Consider the following 19,195-nt stretch of genomic DNA (forward strand, 5'->3'; position numbering starts at 1 on the left):
TGATTTGCATGCAAATCTTTGACCTTTTAAGTTTTAAAACGTATTCAGGAATCTCTCCACCCACCCAACCCCATCTACATGCAGCTCAGGATCTCTGAAAATAAGAGGGAGAAGATATTTCATGGGCCCATGGAAAACACAGAATTAATCTTACCCTTATAAACAGTGTTGCGGTGCATGGGTGATCTAGGGTCCTGATGAATGTGGGATCCTGTGCATAGTAAAAGTATAAAAATATGGCTTGAAAATTATGATTGGGGTTGATCTGGGGAAAGAGTGATGGAAATAGGTTTGGGCAGGGATTAAAGTAAAGGAGGTCTTTAGCTTTACCTGAAAACCTTTAGTTTGTTAAAATATGTAAATACTAATGTTTGTTGATTCTGGATAGCAAAAAGGGATTCCAGAAGCCATGGCAGGATACCTCTTTGACAAGCTCACCATGGGCAACAGTGATAAGAGAAACTGAATATCCCCCACGATATGAGAGTGATTACCTTTGGACCCCTGTGCAGGACATGCATATTGTCATTAGGAAACTTCTGTTTCCCCTTATAATCAGTGTAGGTATGTGGGATGGGGTCAGATGGGTGGTTTGGAGCCCTAGTTGCTGTAGATGGGGGTGTTTGACAAAAGTATAGAAAAAAAAACATAGTCTAGAATTTATAATAGTAGTTGCTTCTGGGAAAGAAGTGAAAAATGGGGTTGGGTAGGGATTAAAATAAATGGGAGTCAACTTTATCTGAATCTTTTGTAGCTCATTAAGTCAGACAAATGTTAATGTTTGTTTCTCAGTAACAGCTTGGGGGCCCTGAAAACTGGCATAGTGGATTATGGGCTTGGCAGGTTAACCCTTGTCAGCCAGTGACTACGGAACTGTGTTTCAGACTCTCTGTAGAGATACAGGTGTGATTCCAAGTGGCCATCACTGCCAGGCATGCATGCTGCCAATGCAAAACCTCTAGTTACCGGTTTTTATGTACACTTTCTAATAGTTTGGTATAAAAAGAAGACCCTACCAGTATAAGAGTTGAAAATTTAACAAAGATACTGAACATCAAAATACTTGATAATATGAAGTAGATCAAATCTCCAAGAAAGAAATAATTCATAACAATAGTAATTCATAGTCATAAAAGGCCCCTATACAATAAAAACCACTCAGAAATTCCAGAAGGAGAAAACAAGGGGTGGTTCAGAGGGAGTAGACAATAATCAAGAAATAATTTTTTTAAAAAAGTATAATCCAAATGCTACTATCTTATATGCTTTCTAGTTTAATCTATTAATGTTCTGAATTACATTAATAGATTTTCCTATATGGGGTGCCTGGGTGGCTCAGTGGGTAAAGCCTCTGCCTTCGGCTCAGGTCATGATCCCAGGGTCGTGGGATTGAGCCCCGCATCTGGCTCTCTGCTCAGCAGGGAGCCTGCTTCCCCCTTTCTCTCTGCCTGTCTCTCTGCCTACTTGTGATCTCTGTCAAATAATTAAATAAAATCTTTTTTAAAAATAGATTACTTTTTTATTCATAGAGTGAAACTTATTTGGTTAATGTTGATTTTGTTTTATTGCAGTTTTTTGAGATAATAATTTAGAGATGTAACATTGTGTAATTTGAAGGTATACACTGTGTTGATTTGATACACTTATATGTTGGGAAATGATTGCCATCAAAACCTTAGCAAAAACCTCCATCACTTCATATAATTACCATTTCTTTTTGGTGGTGAGATTATTTAAGGTTTATTCTCTTGGCAATATTCAGTGATATAATATTGTTAACTATAATGGCCATACTATATATTAGATCTCCAAAGTTTGTACCATTTGATCAATATCTCCCAATTTCCTTTAACCCCCAGGTTGTGGTAACCACCATTCTACTCTGTTTCTGATTACAGTATTTGTCTTTTCCTGACTTATTTCACATAATGTCCTCAGGTTTCATCCAAGTTGTTGCATGTGGCAGCATTTCTTTCTTTTTTTTTAAGATTTTATTTATTTATTTGTCAGAGAGAGAGAGAGACAGAGAGAGAGAGATCACAAGTAGGCAGAGAGGCAGGCAGAGGCAGAGGGAGAAGCAGGCTCCCCGCCGAGCAAGGAGCCCGATGTGGGACTCGATCCCAGGATGCTGGGATCATGACCCGAGCCGAAGGCAGCCGCTTAACCAACTGAGCCACCCAGGCGTCCCGGCAGCATTTCTTTCTTATAGCAGAATAATATCGCGTTTTATATATATATATCGCATCTTCTTTATCCATTTATCCACTGACCAACACTTCCATTGTTTCCATGCATGGCCTATTGTGAATAATGTTGCAGTGAACATTAGGAAATAGCTATCTCTTTGAGATCCTGTTTTCATTTCTTTGGGATAAATACCCAGAAAATAAATTGCTAGATCATATAGCAGTTCTATTTTTAATTTTTTGAGGAATGTCCATATCAGTTTATACTCCCACCAACAGTGCACAGGGGTGTCCTTTTCTCCACATCCTTGCCAACAATTGATATTTCTTTTTAATGATGACCATTCTAACACATATGAGGTGATAGACCTCATCGTGACTTTGATTTGCATTTCCCTGATGACTAGTGCTATTGAGTACCTTTTCATATACGTGTTAGCCATCTGTATGTCTTCTTTGGGAAAATGTCTATTCAGGTTCTCAGCCCATTTTTAAATTGCATTGTATAAATTCTTTATATATTTTGGATATTAATCCCTTATCAGATATATGCTTTCTAGATACTTTTTTCCCCCAAAGCTCATATTTATTTGACAGAGGTCACAAGTAGGCAGAGAGGCAGGCGGGGGGGTGGGGAGCAGGCACCCTGCTGAGTGGAGAGCCCAATGCGGGGCCCAATCCCACGACCCTGGGATCATGACCTGAGCCGAAGGCAGAGGCTTAACCCACTGAGCCACCCAGGCACCTGGATACTGTCTTCTATTCCATAGTTTGCCTTTTTGCTTTATGGATTGTTCCTTTTGCTGTGCAGAAGTTTTTTAGATTAATGTAGTCCCACTGATTTATTTTTTGCTTCTATTGTTTGTGCCTTTGGTGTCATATCCAGAAAATCATTTCTAGGACCAATATCAAAGAACCTTTTTACTATGTTACCTTCTGGGAGTTTTATTGCTTCAGATATTAGGTTTAAGTCTTTAATCCTTTTCGTGTTAATTTTTGTGTATGGTATAAGATAGGGGTCCAGTTTCATTCTTCTGCATGTGGTTATTCAGTTTTCCCACCACAATTTATCAAAGACACTGTCCTTTCCCCATTCCTTGCTCCCTTGTCAAATATTACTTGATCATTTATGTGTAAGTTTATTTCTGAACTTTTGATTATGTTCCGTTGGACTGTGTGTGTGTTTTTCATGCCACTACCATACTGTTTTGATTTATAAGATTTAGTAGTATTGTTCGAATTCAGGAAGTACAATCCCTCCAGCTATGTTCTTTCTTAAGATTGCTTTGGATATTCAGGGTCTTTTGTTGCTCCATAGGAATTTTAGGATTGTTTTTCTATTTCTGTAAAAAATGCCATTGGAATTTTGATAGGGTTTATAGTAAATCTATAGATGACTTTGGGGTGTATGGACATTTTAACCACATCAGTTCTGATCAATGAACACAGGACATCTTTCTATTTATCTCTGTCATATTTAATTTCTTTCATGAAATTCTTCAAGTTTTCAGTGTACAGATCTTTCACTTCCTTGGTTAAATTTATGCCTAATATTGTTTTTGATGTTAATGTAAATGGGATTGTTTTATTTCTTTTTCTTGTTGTTAGTGTTTAGAAGTGCAACCGTGTTGATTTTGTAACCTATAACTTTTCTGAATTCATTATTTCTGACAGGTTTTTGGTAGAGTCTTTAAGACTTTATAGATATAAAAGCATATCATCTGAAAAGACAGTTTTACTTCTTCCTTTCTAATATGGATGCCTTTTATTTTTTTCTTGCCTGAATGCTCTGACTAGGACTTCCAGTACTATGATGAATATAAGTGGTGAGAGTGGGCACCTTTGTCCCATTCCTGCTCTTAGAGGAAAAGCTTTCACATTGTGGATGTTACAGCTTGTCCTTTGTGACTTTTATTATGTTGAGAGTCTTTTTTTTTTTTTTAAGATTTTATCCATTTTCTTGACAGGGATCACAAGTAGGCAAAGAGACAGGCAGAGAGGCGGTGCAGGGGAAGGGGCGGGAAGCAGGTTCCCCACTGAGCAGAGAGTCGGATGCTGGGCTCCATCCCAGGGCCCTGAGATCACGACCTGAGCCCAAGGCAGAAGCTTAACCCACTCAACCACCCAGGCACCCCTGTTGAGGTATTTTTTTATACTAAATTTGTTGAGAGTTTTTAATCATAAATAGATGTTGAATTTTGCCATATCCTTTTTTCTGCATCTATTGAAATGATCGTATGATTTTTATCCTTCAGTTTATTAAAATGGTGTATAACATTGATTTATGGGTGTTGAACCATCATTGCATCCCTGGAATAAATGCCCCTTGATAATGGTATATAATCCTATTAAAGTTTTGTTTAATTTGGTTTGTTAATATTTTGTTGAGGAGTTTTGCATCTGTGTTTTTCAGAGAGATTGGCTTGTAATTTTCTTGTGGTGTTCTTGTCTGGCTTTAGTATCAAAATGTTGGCCTTGTAAAATGAATTTGAAGTGTTCTGTCATATTTTTTTGGAATTGTTTGAAAAGAATTAGTATTCTTTTTTAAATGTTTGGCAGAATCCACCAGTAAAACTGGTACTGGACTTTTGTTTGTTGGGAGGTTTTTGATTACTGATTCAATCTCATTACTAGTAATTGGTCAGTTCAGATTTTCTAGTTCTTCATGATTCTGTTTCGGTAGGTTGTATGTCTCTCCGAAATTATCCATTTTTTTCTAGTTTGTCTAATTTGTTGGTGCATATAGTTGAATGGGAGTTAGGTGCACCAACCCCATGTCCACCCCATACAGTCCCAAATCTGAGTATAACTTTTGACTCCCCAGAAACCTTACTGCTATAGCCTACTATTAACCAGAAGCTTACCAATAACATAAATAGCCAATTAACACATATTTTTATGTTAAAAGCATATAATACTATATTCTTAAAATAACGTAGAGAATAGAAAATGTTACTAAGAAAATCATAAGGAAGAAGAAATACACTTAAAGTACTGTAGAAAGTCCACATATAAGTGGACTTTTGCAGTTCAAATTCATGTTTAAGTATCAACTGCAATTGTAGCAGTCTCTTAAGTTCATTTGTATTTCTGTTGTAATTGTCTCCTGTTTCTGATTTTGTTTGAATCTTCTTTTTCTCCTTAGCCTAGCCAAAGTTTATTGATTTTTTAAAAATTTTCATTTCATTTTCTGAACATTCTGTAATGTAATATCCACATTTATAAATTTAAAAAATCTTCTAAAAACATTCCAAAATAAATAGCATTCCATATATTCTGCCAATGTTTTTTTAAACTTTCAGAATAATAGCAGTATCTTGGGCGTGTCCTGCCAAGTAACTATTGGAGGACAAAGTTCATAGTGATCTATAAGCACTGACTTGAGTGTGGAAAAGGGTCTTGTGATCTCAGATACATCTGTAACATTCCAGCAACAAAACCTATTTCCTACACTTGAGACCAGCCTTTCCTAAATCCATAGAAAGTGCTTCTGTCAGAAGGTGCCCAACTGAAGCCAACTATAGGAGTATTAGCAGGGACTCAGAGTAAGCATCATCACGGACAGCAGCTGTTGCCACTGACTCCATGCAGTGGGCAGAGTTGTTCTTGCAAGATCTCCTAACAGAAGGGATGAGCATTTTTCCCCCAGAGGTTTGAGAACTGAAAGTATAGATGAATGAATGAATGGGCAGGAGAATTTTAAGAAAATAGAGGTGGTTGAAGAATGCCAAAGGGGGTCTTCTGACCATTTGATTTTATTAATCCTTTCAAAAATGAGCTGTTAATTTTCTTGATCTTTTTAAATGTTTTTCTGATCTCTATTTCACATTTTTCTCCTATTTTTTTAATTTACTTCTTTGTACTAACTTTGGGCTTAATTTGTTCTTTAGCTCCTTGATATGTAAAGTTAAGTTGTTTATTTAAGAGCTTTTTATTTTGATCTTTTTTTGATGTAGACATTTATCAGTATATACTTGTCTCTTAGAACTGCTTTTCCTTACTATGCAGCCATCAAAAAACAAAAACAAACAAACAAACAAAAAAACAACCAAAATCTTGCCACTTGCAATGATGTGGCCCTGTGGAACTAGAGTGTATTTTGGTAAGTGAAATAAGTCAGTCAAAGAAAGACAACTATCATATGATCTCTCCAATATGAGGAATTTGAGAGGCAGGGTAGGGGGTCGTGAGGGGTAGGGAGGGAAAAAATGGAACAAGATGGGACTGGGGAGGGAGACAAACCATGAGAGACTCTTAATCTCAAGAAACAAACTGAGGGTTGCTAGGGGGTGGGGGGAAGGGGTAGGGTGACTGGTCTATGGATACTGGGGAGGGTGTGTGGTATGGTGAGTGCTGTAAATTGTGTAAGACTGATGATTCACAGACCTGTACCCCTAAAGCAAATAATACATTATATGTTAATTAAAATTTTTTTAAAAAAATTTAAAAACAACTGCTTTTCCTGCATCCCATCTTTTTGGTAGGTTGTGTTTCCTTTAGATATTACCACTGGTTGCTCAGGAGTGTGTTCTTTTGTTGTTGTTATTTTTAAGTTTTTATTTTTATCTAATCTCTATACCCAACATGGGGATCGAACTTAAAACCCTGAGATCAAGTGTTGCACACTCCACATACTGAGTTAGCCAGGCACACCAAGGAGCATGTGTTTGTTTTTTAATTTCCACATATTTGTGAATTTCCCAGCTTCCCTTTTGTTATTGACTTCTAGCTTCATACAGTTGTGTTCAAAAAAGATAATTGATGAGGCGCCTAGATGGCACAGTCAGTTAAGCATCTGACTCTTGGTTCCTGCTCAGGTCATGATCTCGGAGTACTGGGATCGAGCCCCACTTTGGGCTCTCTGCTCAACAGAGAGTCTGCTTGAGATTCTCTCTTCCTCTCCCCATCCTGCTCATGCTCTCTCTCACTTTCTCTGAAATAAATAAATCTTTTAAAAAAGAGAGAGAGAAAAGAAAAGATAGCTTGGTGTGATTTTGGTCTTCAATTTGCTAAAAACTGTTACATGACCTATCACGTGGTCTATCCCCATGAGATATGTTTTGTGTGCACTTGAGAAGAATGTGTATTTTCTTGTTGTTGGATGGAATGTTCTGTAGATTTCTGTTAGGTCCCTGTGGTCTAAAGTGTAGTTCAAGTCCAACATTTCCTTTTTTTTTTTCTGGATATTGTATACATTTTTGATAGTGGAAGCTTAAAATTCCCAGCTTATTGTATTACTGTTTATTTCTCCTTTTAGCAGTATTTGGTTTATATCTTTAGGTGTTCTGTTGTTGGGTGCCTAAATATTTACATATACCTTCTTTATGGATTGATCCCTTTATCTTTTTATAATGACCTTCTTTGTGTGTGTTGATCATTTTTAGCTTCAGGTCTGTTTTGTGTGATAGAAGTATAGCTGCCCCTGCTTTCCTTTGGGTACCTTTTGTTTGAAATGTCTTTTTCCCACTTAATTCACTCTCTACATGTGTCCTTAAAGCTAAAATAAACCTTTTTAAAAAAAATTTTTATTTTGGGGGCATCTGGGTGGCTCATTCGGTTAAACTTCCAACTCTTGATGTTGGCTCAGGTCATACTCTCGAGCCCACATCAAGCTCTGCTCTGTGCATGGAGCCTGCTTAAGATTCTCTCTCCCCTTCTCTCTGCTCCTTTTCCTCTGCACTCTTGTGCACATGCTCTCTCTACTCTCTCTAAAAAATAAATAAAAATGAAAGAATAAAAAATTTTAAAGTAATCTGTACACCCATTGTGGGGCTTGAACTTATGACCCTCAGGTCAAGAGAAGGGAGTTGAGGGAAATTGGAAGGGGAGATGAACCATGAGAGACTATGGACTCTGAAAACAACCTGAGGGTTTTGAAGGGGTGGGGGGGGGGTGGGAGGTTGGGGAACCAGGTGGAGGGTAATAGAGAGGGCACGTATTGCATGGAGCACTGGGTGTGGTGCAAAAACAATGAGTACTGTTATGTTGAAAATAAATTAAAAAAAAAAAAAGATTTGCACACTCTGACTATGCCAGCCAGGAGCCCCTAAAATAAGTCTCTTATGGGCAGTGTATCTTTGGACCTTGTTGTTTTGTTTTGTTTATTGTTTTGTTTTGTCCCTTCAGCCACTCTGTGTCTTTTGACTGGAGAATTTAATCCTTTCAAATTTAAAATAATTATTGACAGGTAAGGGCTTACTATTGCCATTTTGTTTTGCAGATCCTTTGTTCCTTGTTTTCTTTCTTGCTGTGTTCCTTTGTGATTTGATGACTATTTGTGGTATTCTTTGACTCTTTTATCATAATCTTTTTTTTTTTTTTTTTATCTAACAGTTTTTTCCTTTGTCTTTGGGGTTGGTTACTGGAAGATTGTTGTATCCTTTGGTTGTGTCATGTTTCCTTAATTTTTTTCCTGTTCCTTGAAGTTTTGCATTGCACTGTTCTCATTTGAAGTAGCAGTCTTTTACAATCTTTACTAACGGCTAACTCAGGAGAGAAATACTTGCTATTAGCCCTGATAATGGTTCTTGGACTTTCTCGGACTTTTTATGGATACAGCTGCTCTGCACTTCTTACTCCCTCTTGTGGCAGAATTCTTAAGCTCTCTCTTAGGCCTTCTCTCCATCCTGCAACGCACCAGGCCAGGTGTTGACATTCTCACTTTTGTTTTCCGAAGAGCGGTACTAAAGCTTAAGTTTGTGGTACCTAGCCATTTGCCCAAGCTCACTTTTGCCACTGCTGATGTGAATGTGCTAATGAGGAGGCACAGAAAACCACCAGAATGTGCAGGTCAGAGACCACAAATTTGAGCTATAGTGACACCTTTTGGAAGACCAAAGGGAGAAGCATGCACACAAGAAGCTGACCACAGCGTGGCAGAAGTGTGTGGTGGAGACATTCTGAGTGCTAGGCAGACCCATGGGCCAGTTGAGGTCATCTGTGGGTTTTACCAGCAACTCATGGGCAGGCTTCTTGATGAAATGTAAGACACAGTTGGTCAGTCTGTGTCCCCTTAATACCCTCTGAGAGTCTTATGTGCTGGCCCTCCTAGCTTCTTCCTGATTCCCAGTCATGTACCTGACGATTGGGTACTTCTCTCCAGTGTGTCCCACATTTGTGTTTTGTACCATTGGTGTACAGAAGTTCTCTGGAAACCTGAACGTCTATAAAGGCTCTCCAATCTGTGGATGCTTGTGTAAATAAATCATTGTTTTCCAGGGGCTCCTTAACTGTAGCCAGGATGGACTAGAACGAGTTCACAGGCCACTGCACGGTCCATAGCTGGGAACAAAGTCTATATGCCTTTACCCAATGCATAAGTGGTTGAGATTCCTTCTGAGTCATCTGGTATATGGAGCTGGATCATTCCATAGCTCCCACAAAGGCACTTCTGTCTGTGGATGGATGCCAAATGGTGGTTGAGGTGGGGCAGTGCAGAAACAAAGAGCTGTCTTAGTACACCATGATGATGACATCACTCTTGCTAATATTTCTATTCAGGACTTTGCATCTCTCTACCTCAATATGTAGTTTTCTTTTCAGGTGTGTGAGTACCATCTTTGTCCTATTTTGGTATTAGGCTTATTCTGGCCCTGTAAAACAAATTGAGATTTTTTTTTCCATTTTTATGTGCTCTGGAATAGTTTTCATATTATAGGTTGTCTTGTTCTAAGAAGATTTAGTAGAATTCACATTAAATTTATCTGAGACTCTCAAAGATAGATGCTTTTATTTCTATAAAAAATGGCTTTGGGATTTTGATAGGGATAACATTGAATCTGTAGGTTGTTTTGGGTAACAGAGGTATTTTAACAGTATTAAGTCTTCTATTCCATGAACATGATCTCTCTTTATATGTATTTGTTTCTTTAATTTTTTCATCAGTGTTTTGTGTCGCATTGATTATCATATGTTCAACTCTCCTCATGCCCCAAGGATAAATCCCACTTGTTGAGGTTTGTTGCATCTGTATTCATCAGAAATATTGGCATGTAGTTTTCTTTTATTGTAGTGTCTTTTTCTGGCTTTGCAAACAGAATAATACTGGCCTCATAAAAAGAGTGTGGAAGCGTCTCCTCTTTTTCAGTTTCTTGGAAGACTTTGAGAAGGATGGTAGTGATTCCTCTTAAATTCATTTAGAACCACGAAAGGCCACAATAGCCAAACAATCTTGAGAAAGAGGAACAAAGCTGGAGGCCTCACACTTTCTGAATTAAAAACATATTACAACCAGGTGGTGGGTAATAGGGCACGTATTGCATGGAGCACTGGGTGTTGTGCAAAAGCAATGAATACTGTTACGCTGAAAAAATAAATTAATTAAAAAAATATTACAAACTTACAGTAACAAAAACAGTACGGTACTAGCATAAAGACAGACAAATAGAACTGAATCAAGAGCCCAGAAATATAATCCACAGATACACGCTCAAATGATGTTCAACAAGGGTGCCAAAATACACAATGGGGAATGTATAGTCTGCTCAAAAAACAGTGTTGGGAAAATTAGATACCCATATGTGTTAGAATGAAAAAGAAACTCTGTATTACACCAGAGACAAAAATCAACCCAAAGGGATTAAAGACTTTGACATAAGAGGAAGGCTGGGCAGTGGGCAAAGGGGATCACATTAGAGCTATTATAAAAAAACTTATTATAATAAATTATAATATATATTATAATAAAATTATAATATATAATAAAATTATATAAAATTATAATAAAAACTATAATTATAATAAAATTATAATAAAAACTGATAAATCATAATGCATGTTGCCATGGAGAGTCTCTTCGTTACAAATTAGAATTACCATCAGGCTACATCCCAGACCAATTACATCAGTCTCTGGGGCAGGACTTAGGCATTCCAGGCTGTCAAACCAGTGTGAGCACCTTGCTCCTCAAAGTGTGCTGAGAGCCTGTTACAAATGCAAAATCCCAAGCCCCACCCCAGACCTACAGTATCAGAATCTCCATTTTCATAAGGCCCCAGCTGATGAATATGCACCTTGATGTTTTTGAAGCACTGCTTTATCACCCTGGTTTTCAACTATGGCAACACATTGGGATAACCTGTGATGCTGGAAAATAGTACCCGTGCTCAGACTTAAGCAACTTACCCAGTTATATCCTTCTGAATATACTGGAAGAAACACACTAAAAACTTATTGTAACTTCAGCAGCTATCATTGAATGAGCACATATTTTTAAAACCTTGAAAACCTTATCTAATTTCCATTGATGTTGGATATGTGCTCACACATGCAGTTTTTAATTTTTTTAAATTCCAGTATACTTAACATACAGTGTTATTTTTAGGTGTACAATATAGTGACTCAACAATTCCATACATTACTCACTGCTCAACCTAATAAGTATATTATTATTATTATTATTATTATTATTTTTATTTGTCAGAGAGAGAGAGGGAGAGAGAGGGATCACAGGCATACAGAGTGGCAGGCAGAGTCAGAGAAAGAAGCAGGCTCCCCGTTGAGCAAGGAGCCCAATGTGGGACTCGATCCCAGGACGCTGGGATCATGACCTGAGCCGAAGGCAGCTGCTTAACCAACTGAGCCACCCAGGCGTCCCAATAAGTATATTCTTAATCCCCCTTTACTTATTCCACCGATCCTCCCCTCCCCCTCTCCACTGGTAACCATCTATTCTTTATAGTTGAGAGTCTGGATTTTTGTCTCTTTTTTCCTTTGTTCATTTGTTTTGTTTCTTAAATTCCAAATATGAGTGAAGTCATATGGTATTTGTCTTTCTCTGCCTAACTTCTTTCACTTAGCATTATACCTTCTAGATCCATCCATGTTGCAAATTGCAAGATTTCAAACCTTTTTTATTTTAAGATTTATTTATTTATTTTTGAGAGAGAAAGAGAAAGTGCTCATGCACATGAGCAGGGGGGAGGGGCAGAAGGAAAGGGAGAAGGAGAGAAGCAGACTCCCTGCTGAGTATGGATCCTGACATGGGGCTTTCTCCCAGGACCCTGAGATCAGGACCTGAGCCTAAATCATGAGTCAGATGCTCAGCTGACTGAGCCACTGCCCCAAGATTTCATTCTCTTTTATGCCTGAGTAATACCCTATTATTTATGTACATCTTTATCCATTCATCTGTCAGTGAACACATGGGTTTTTTCCATATATTGGCTCTTGTAAATAATGCTCCAGTACATAGGGATGCATGTCTCTTTGAATTAGTGTTTTTGTTTTCTTTGGGTAAATACCCAATAGTGGAATTATTGGGTCATATGTAATTCTGTTTTTAATTTTTGAAGACCCTTCATACTGTTTTCTACAGTGGCTCCAATAGTTCACATTTCCAACAGTGCATGAGCGTTCCTGTTTCTGTACATCCTCTCCAGCACTTGTTTCTTGTATTTGTAATTTTAGTCATTTTGACAGGTGTGAGGTAATATCTCATTGTAGTTTTGATTTGCATTTCCATGGTAACTAGTGATGGTGTACATCTTTTCATGTGTCTGCTGGCCATCAGGATGTCTTCTTCGGAGAAATGTCTGTTCATGTCTTAACTGGATTTTTTGGTTTTTTGGTGTTGTGTAAGTTCTTTTTACATTTTGGATACTCCCTCTTTATCAAATAAGTCATTTGTGAATATCTTCTCCTATTCACTGGGTTGTCTTTTAGTTTTGCGGGTTGCTTCCATTGCTGTGCAAAAGCTTTTTATTTTGACGTAGTCCCAATAGTTTATTGTTGCTTTTATTTCCTTTGCCTCAGGAGACATATCTAGAAAGATGTTATGACCCATGTCAGAGAAATAACAGCCTATGCCCTCTTCTAGGATTTTTATGATTTCAGGTCTCACATTTAGGTCGTTAAGCCATTTTGAGTTCATCTTTGTGTATTGTGAAAGAAATTGGTCAGTTTTTCCAGCACCATTTGTTGAACTTTTTCCCATTGCATATTCTTGTGTCCTTTGTCAAAGATCAATTGACCGTAACATCATGGGTTTATTTCTGGCTTTCTATTCATTGATATATGTATCTGTTGTCATGCCAGTACCATCCTGTTAAGATTACTACAGCTGTGTAATAGAACTTCCAATCTGTAATTGTGATACCTCCAACTTTGTTCTTCCTTTTCAAGATTGTTTTGGTTATTTGGGGTCTTTTGTAGTTCCATACAAATTTTAGGATTATTTTAGTTCTATGAAAAATACTGTTGGTAATTTGATAGGGATTACATTAAATCTGTACATTGCTTTGGGTATAATGGAAATTTAAACAATATTTTTTCGTCTAACCCATGAGCACAGAATGTTCTTCCATTTGTGTCATCTTACAGTTTCTTTCATAAATATTTTATATTTTTCAGAGTATAAGTCTTTCACTTCCTTATTTATCTCTTGTTTATTATTTTTGGTACAATTATAAATGGGATTGTTTTCTTAATTTTTCTTTCTGATGTTTCATTATTAATGTATAGAAATGCAGTGGATTTCTGTACATTGATTTTGTATCCTGCAATCTTACTGAATTCATTTGTCTGCCCAGTAGTATTTTGGTGGTCTTTTCAGTGTTTTCTTTTTTTTTTATTCGTTTATTTGTTTATTTACAGCATAACAGTGTTCATTGTTTTGGCATCACACCCAGTGCTCCATGCAGTACGTGCCCTCCCTATTACCCACCACCTGGTTCCTCAACCTCCCCCCCCGCCCCCGCCCCTTCAAAACCCTCTGGTTGTTTTTCATAGTCCATAGTCTCTCATGGTTCATCTCCCCTTCCAGTTTCCCTTAACTCCCTCTCCTCTCCATCTCCCCATGTCCTCCATGTTATTTGTTATGCTCCACAAATAAGTGAGACCATATGATACTTGACTCTCTCTGCTTGACTTATTTCGCTCAGCATAATCTCTTCCAGTCCCGTCCATGTTGCTACAAAAGTTGGGTATTCATCCTTTCTGATGGAGGCATAATACTCCATTGTGTATATGGACCACATCTTCCTTATCCATTCATCCGTTGAAGGGCATCTTGGTTCTTTCCACAGTTTGGCAACCATAGCCATTGCTGCAATAAACATTGGGGTACAAATGACCCTTCTTTTCACTATATCTGTATCTTTGGGGTAAATACCCAGCAGTGCAATTGCAGGGTCATAGGGAAGCTCTATTCTTAATTTCTTCAGGAGTCTCCACACTGTTCTCCAAAGTGGCTGCACTGACTTGCATTCCCCCCAACAGTGTAAGAGGGTTCCCCTTTCTCCACATCCTCTCCAACACACGTTGTTTCCTGTCTTGCTAATTTTGGCCATTCTAACTGGTGTCAGGTGGTATCTCAATGTAGTTTTAATTTGAATCTCCCTGAGGGCTAGTGATGATGAACATTTTTTCATGTGTCTGATAGCCATTTGTATGTCTTCGTTGGAGAAGTGTCTGTTCATATCTTCTGCCCATTTTTCGATATGATTATCTGTTTTGTGTGTGTTGAGTTTGAGAAGTTCTTTATAGATCCTGGATATCAACCTTTTGTCTGTACTGTCATTTGCAAATATCTTCTCCCATTCCGTGGGTTGCCTTTTTGTTTTGTTGACTGTTTCCTTTGCTGTGCAGAAACTTTTGATCTTGATGAAGTCCCAAAAGTTCATTTTTGCTTTTGTTTCCTTGGCCTTTGGAGACTTATCTTGAAAGAAGTTGCTGTGGCTGATATCGAAGAGGTTACTGCCTATGTTCTCCTCTAGGACTCTGATACATTCCTGTCTCACATTGAGGTCTTTTATCCATTTCGAGTTTATCTTTGTGTACGGTGTAAGAGAATGGTCAAGTTTCATTCTTCTACATATCGCTGTCCAGTTTTCCCAGCACCATTTATTGAAGAGATTGTCTTTTTTCCATTGAATATTTTTTCCTGTTTTGTAGAAGATTATTTCACCATAGAGTTGAGGGTCCATATCTGGGCTCTCCACTCTATTCCACTGGTATATGTGTCTGTTTTTATGCCAGTACCACGCTGTCTTGGTGATCACAGCTTTGTAGTAAAGCTTGAAATCGAGTAACATGATGCCGCCAGTTTTGTTTTTGTTTTTCAACATTTCCTTAGCAATTCGGGGTCTCTTCTGATTCCATACAAATTTTAGGATTATTTGCTCCAGCTCTTTGAAAAATACTGGTGGAATTTTGATTGGAATGGCATTAAAAGTATAGATTGCTCTAGGCAGTATAGACATTTTAACAATGTTTATTCTTCCAATCCAAGAGCATGGAACAGTCTTCCATCTTTTTGTGTCTTCTTCAATTTCTTTCATGAGTGTTCTGTAGTTCCTCGAGTACAGGTCCTTTACCTCTTTGGTTAGGTTTATTCCCAGGTATCTTATGGTTCTTGGTGCTATAGTAAATGGAATCGATTCTCTAATTTCCCTTTCTGTATTTTCATTGTTAGTGTATAAGAAAGCCACTGATTTCTGTACGTTGACTTTGTATCCTGCCACGTTACTGAATTGCTTTATGAGTTCTAGTAGTTTGGGGGTGGAGTCTTTGGGGTTTTCCATATAAAGAATCATGTCATCTGCGAAGAGAGAGAGTTTGACTTCTTCCTTGCCAATTTGGATACCTTTTATTTCTCTTTGTTGTCTGATTGCCGTTGCTAGAACTTCTAATACTATGTTGAACAAGAGTGGTGAGAGTGGGCATCCTTGTCGTGTTCCTGATCTCAACGGGAAGGCTGCAAGCTTTTTCCCATTGAGGATGATATTTGCTGTGGGTCTTTCATAGATAGATTTTATGAAGTTCAGGAATGTTCCCTCTATCCCTATACTTTGAAGCGTTTTCATCAGGAACGGATGCTGGATTTTGTCAAATGCTTTTTCTGCATCAATTGAGAGGACCATGGGGTTCTTCTCTCTTCTCTTATTGATTTGTTCTATCACATTGATTGATTTGCGAATGGTGAACCAAACTTGCAACCCAGGGATGAATCCCACCTGGTCATGGTGGATAATCTATTTAATGTGCTGCTGGATCCTGTTTGCTAGGATCTTGTTGAGAATCTTTGCATCCATATTCATCAGTGATATTGGTCTGAAATTCTCCTTTTTGGTAGGGTCTTTGCCTGGTTTGGGGATCAGGGTAATGCTGGCTTCATAAAAAGAGTCTGGAAGTTTTCCTTCTGCTTCAATTTTTTGGAACAGCTTCAGGAGAATTGGTGTTATTTCTTCTTTGAAAGTTTGGTAGAATTCCCCAGGGAATCCGTCAGGTCCTGGGCTCTAGTTTTTTGGGAGGTTTTTGATCACTGCTTCAATCTCGTTACTAGATATCGGTCTATTCAGGTTGTCACTTTCTTCCTGGTTCAATTTTGGGAGTTTGTAGTTTTCCAGGAATGCATCCAATTCATCTAGGTTGCTTAGCTTATTGGCATATAACTGTTGGTAATAATTTCTGATGATTGTTTCTATTTCCTTGGTGTTAGTTGTGATCTCTCCCTTTTCATTCATAATTTTATTAATTCGGGCTTTCTCTCTTTTCTTTTGGATTAGTGTGGCCAATGGTTTATCGATCTTATTGATTCTTTCAAAAAACCAGCTTCTACTTTCATTGATACGTTCTACTGTATCTCTCGTTTCTACCTCATTGATCTCTGCTCTAATCTTGATTATTTCCCTTCTTGCATGTGGAGTTGGTTTGATTTGTTGTTGATTCTCCAGTTCTTTAAGGTGTAGAGACAGCTGGTGTATTCTGGATTTTTCAATGTTTTTGAGGGAGGCTTGGATGGCTATGTATTTCCCCCTTAGAACCGCCTTTGCTGTATCCCATAGGTTTTGGACCGAAGTGTCTTCATTCTCATTGGTTTCCATGAATTGTTTAAGTTCATCTTTTGATCTCCTGGTTGATCCAAGCATTCTTAAGCATGGTGGTCTTTAGCTTCCAGGTGTTTGAGTTCCTTCTGAACTTTTCCTTGTGATTGAGTTCCAGTTTCAAAGCATTGTGATCTGAGAATATGCAGGGAATAATGTCAGTCTTTTGGTATCAGTTGAGTCCTGCTTTGTGACCCAGTATGTGGTCTATTCTGGACAAGGTTCCATGTGCACTTGAGAAGAATGAGTATTCTGTTGTTTTAGGGTGGAATGTTCTGTATCCATCGATGAGGTCCATCTGGTCCAATGTTTCATTCAATGCTCTTATTTCTTTATTAATTTTCTGCTTCGATGATCTGTCTATTTCTGAGAGAGGCGTATTAAGATCTCCTACTATTATTGTATTCATATCAATATGACTCTTTATCTTGATTAATAGTTTTCTTATGTAATTGGGTGCTCCCATATTGGGGGGCATAGATATTCACAATTGTTAGATCGTCTTGGCGGATAGTCCCTTTAAGAATTATGTAGTGTCCTTCTGTATCTCTGACTACAGTCTTTAGTTTAAAATCTAATTTATCTGATATGAGAATCGCTACTCCGGCCTTCTTTTGAGGCCCATTGGCATGAAAGATGCTTCTCCATCCCTTCACTTTCAGTCTGGGTGTATCCTTAGGTTCAAAATGGGTCTCTTGTAGACAACATATGGATGGGTCCTGTCGTTTTATCCAATCTGCAACCCTGTGTCGTTTTATGGGCGCATTTAGGCCATTGACATTGAGAGTGATTATTGAGAGATAGGTTTTTATTGACATCGTGTTGCCTTTGAAGTCTTTCTGTCTGTAGATTGTTTCTATATTTCTGTTCAATGATATTCTTAGGATTTTTTCTCTTTTGTAGGACCCCCCCTTAATATTTCCTGCAGTGTCGGCTTGGTGGTTGCATAGTCTTTTAAGCCTTGCCGGTCTTGGAAACTCTTTATCTCTCCATCCATTTTAAATGTCAGTCTTGCTGGATAGAGTATTCTTGGTTGCATGTTCTTCTCATTTAGTACTCTGAATATATTTTGCCAGCCCTTCCTGGCTTGCCAGGTCTCTGTAGAAAGGTCTGACGTTATTCTAATGGGCTTTCCTCTGTACGTAAGGAGCTTTTTTGTCCTAGCTGCTTTTAAGAGGGTCTCTCGTGAAACATAATTCCTCATTTTAACTATAAAAAGACTGATAAAAGTATATGACAAGAGAAAAAAATATATATATAAGCAAAAAAAAGGGAAGAACCTCATCAGAAAGAACCCCAAGTATTTATATATTATCAGGACAAACACAAATTCACAGAAACACTGACAGAAGGAAAAATTGGGAGAGTGGTTATAAATTCTCAGTGTGGGTGAGGAAGGTTATTTTGATTCTTCCTGAAGGTATCCTGATGTTTTTGTTAAGGGACTCAACTTTCCTAAGTTACAGGGGGATTAGAAACTGGTTTGCTTATAGGGGTAGCATTGATTGGGGAAAGGGGATTACCTTGAAGTTTAACTCTATATGTATAGTAGAAAATAAAAATTAAAAAAGAATAAACTAGACTAAACTAAGTTAAAATTTAAAAAGAATTAAAAAATTAGAAAAGAAAAAGAAAAACACGGGTGTATGTATCAAAAAGTTCAGGTTAGAAGGTTATTAAAGAATTTGATGTACTGGACATCTCAGTGTGGTGGTAAATAGGTTAAAAAATTATCTGTATGTATAAAAAAAGAACCAGAATATTGGTAAAGAGTTAAAAATAAAAGTTGTATTTATGAAGTAGTGGTGGTTGTTCTCTTGTAGTCTTTTTTTTTTTCCTTCCTTCCTGGTTGTTTTTCTGGGGGAGGGGCCTGCCACGTGGGTTTTCAGACAATGATGTTCCCTGAGTTAGGTCCTCCCGCTCCCCTCAAGGGGGTGAGCTCTGAAGAAACTGTTTTTTTCAGCCTTTTGTTCTCTGGGGATTTTTATGTTCTTTCATCTGCTTTCTCTCGCCTTGACAGCTTTTGATGGTTTTTGGAGATTTAAAGGAGAGCAAACTGCACCCCGACCTCCCTCTCAGAGAGAAGCCCCAGAATGTTTTGGAAAAGCTGCTGGCTGAGTTGGTTCTGAGTCACTGTCCCTGGGGATGCAGGAGCTCCTCGTTGTACCCAAAACCAGGGCAGCGGTG

At 38.0% G+C, this 19,195-nt stretch overlaps 1 protein-coding gene across 1 annotated transcript in view; it reads left to right on the forward strand.

The window, feature by feature from the left end:
• The window catches only part of PRRG1 (proline rich and Gla domain 1), a 170,183-nt gene that overhangs the window by 115,860 nt on the left and 35,128 nt on the right, over positions 1-19,195 (forward strand). The window lies entirely within an intron of this gene.

The sequence above is a fragment of the Meles meles genome, chromosome X (genome assembly GCF_922984935.1).
Source record: "Meles meles chromosome X, mMelMel3.1 paternal haplotype, whole genome shotgun sequence".
Lineage (NCBI taxonomy): Eukaryota > Metazoa > Chordata > Mammalia > Carnivora > Mustelidae > Meles > Meles meles.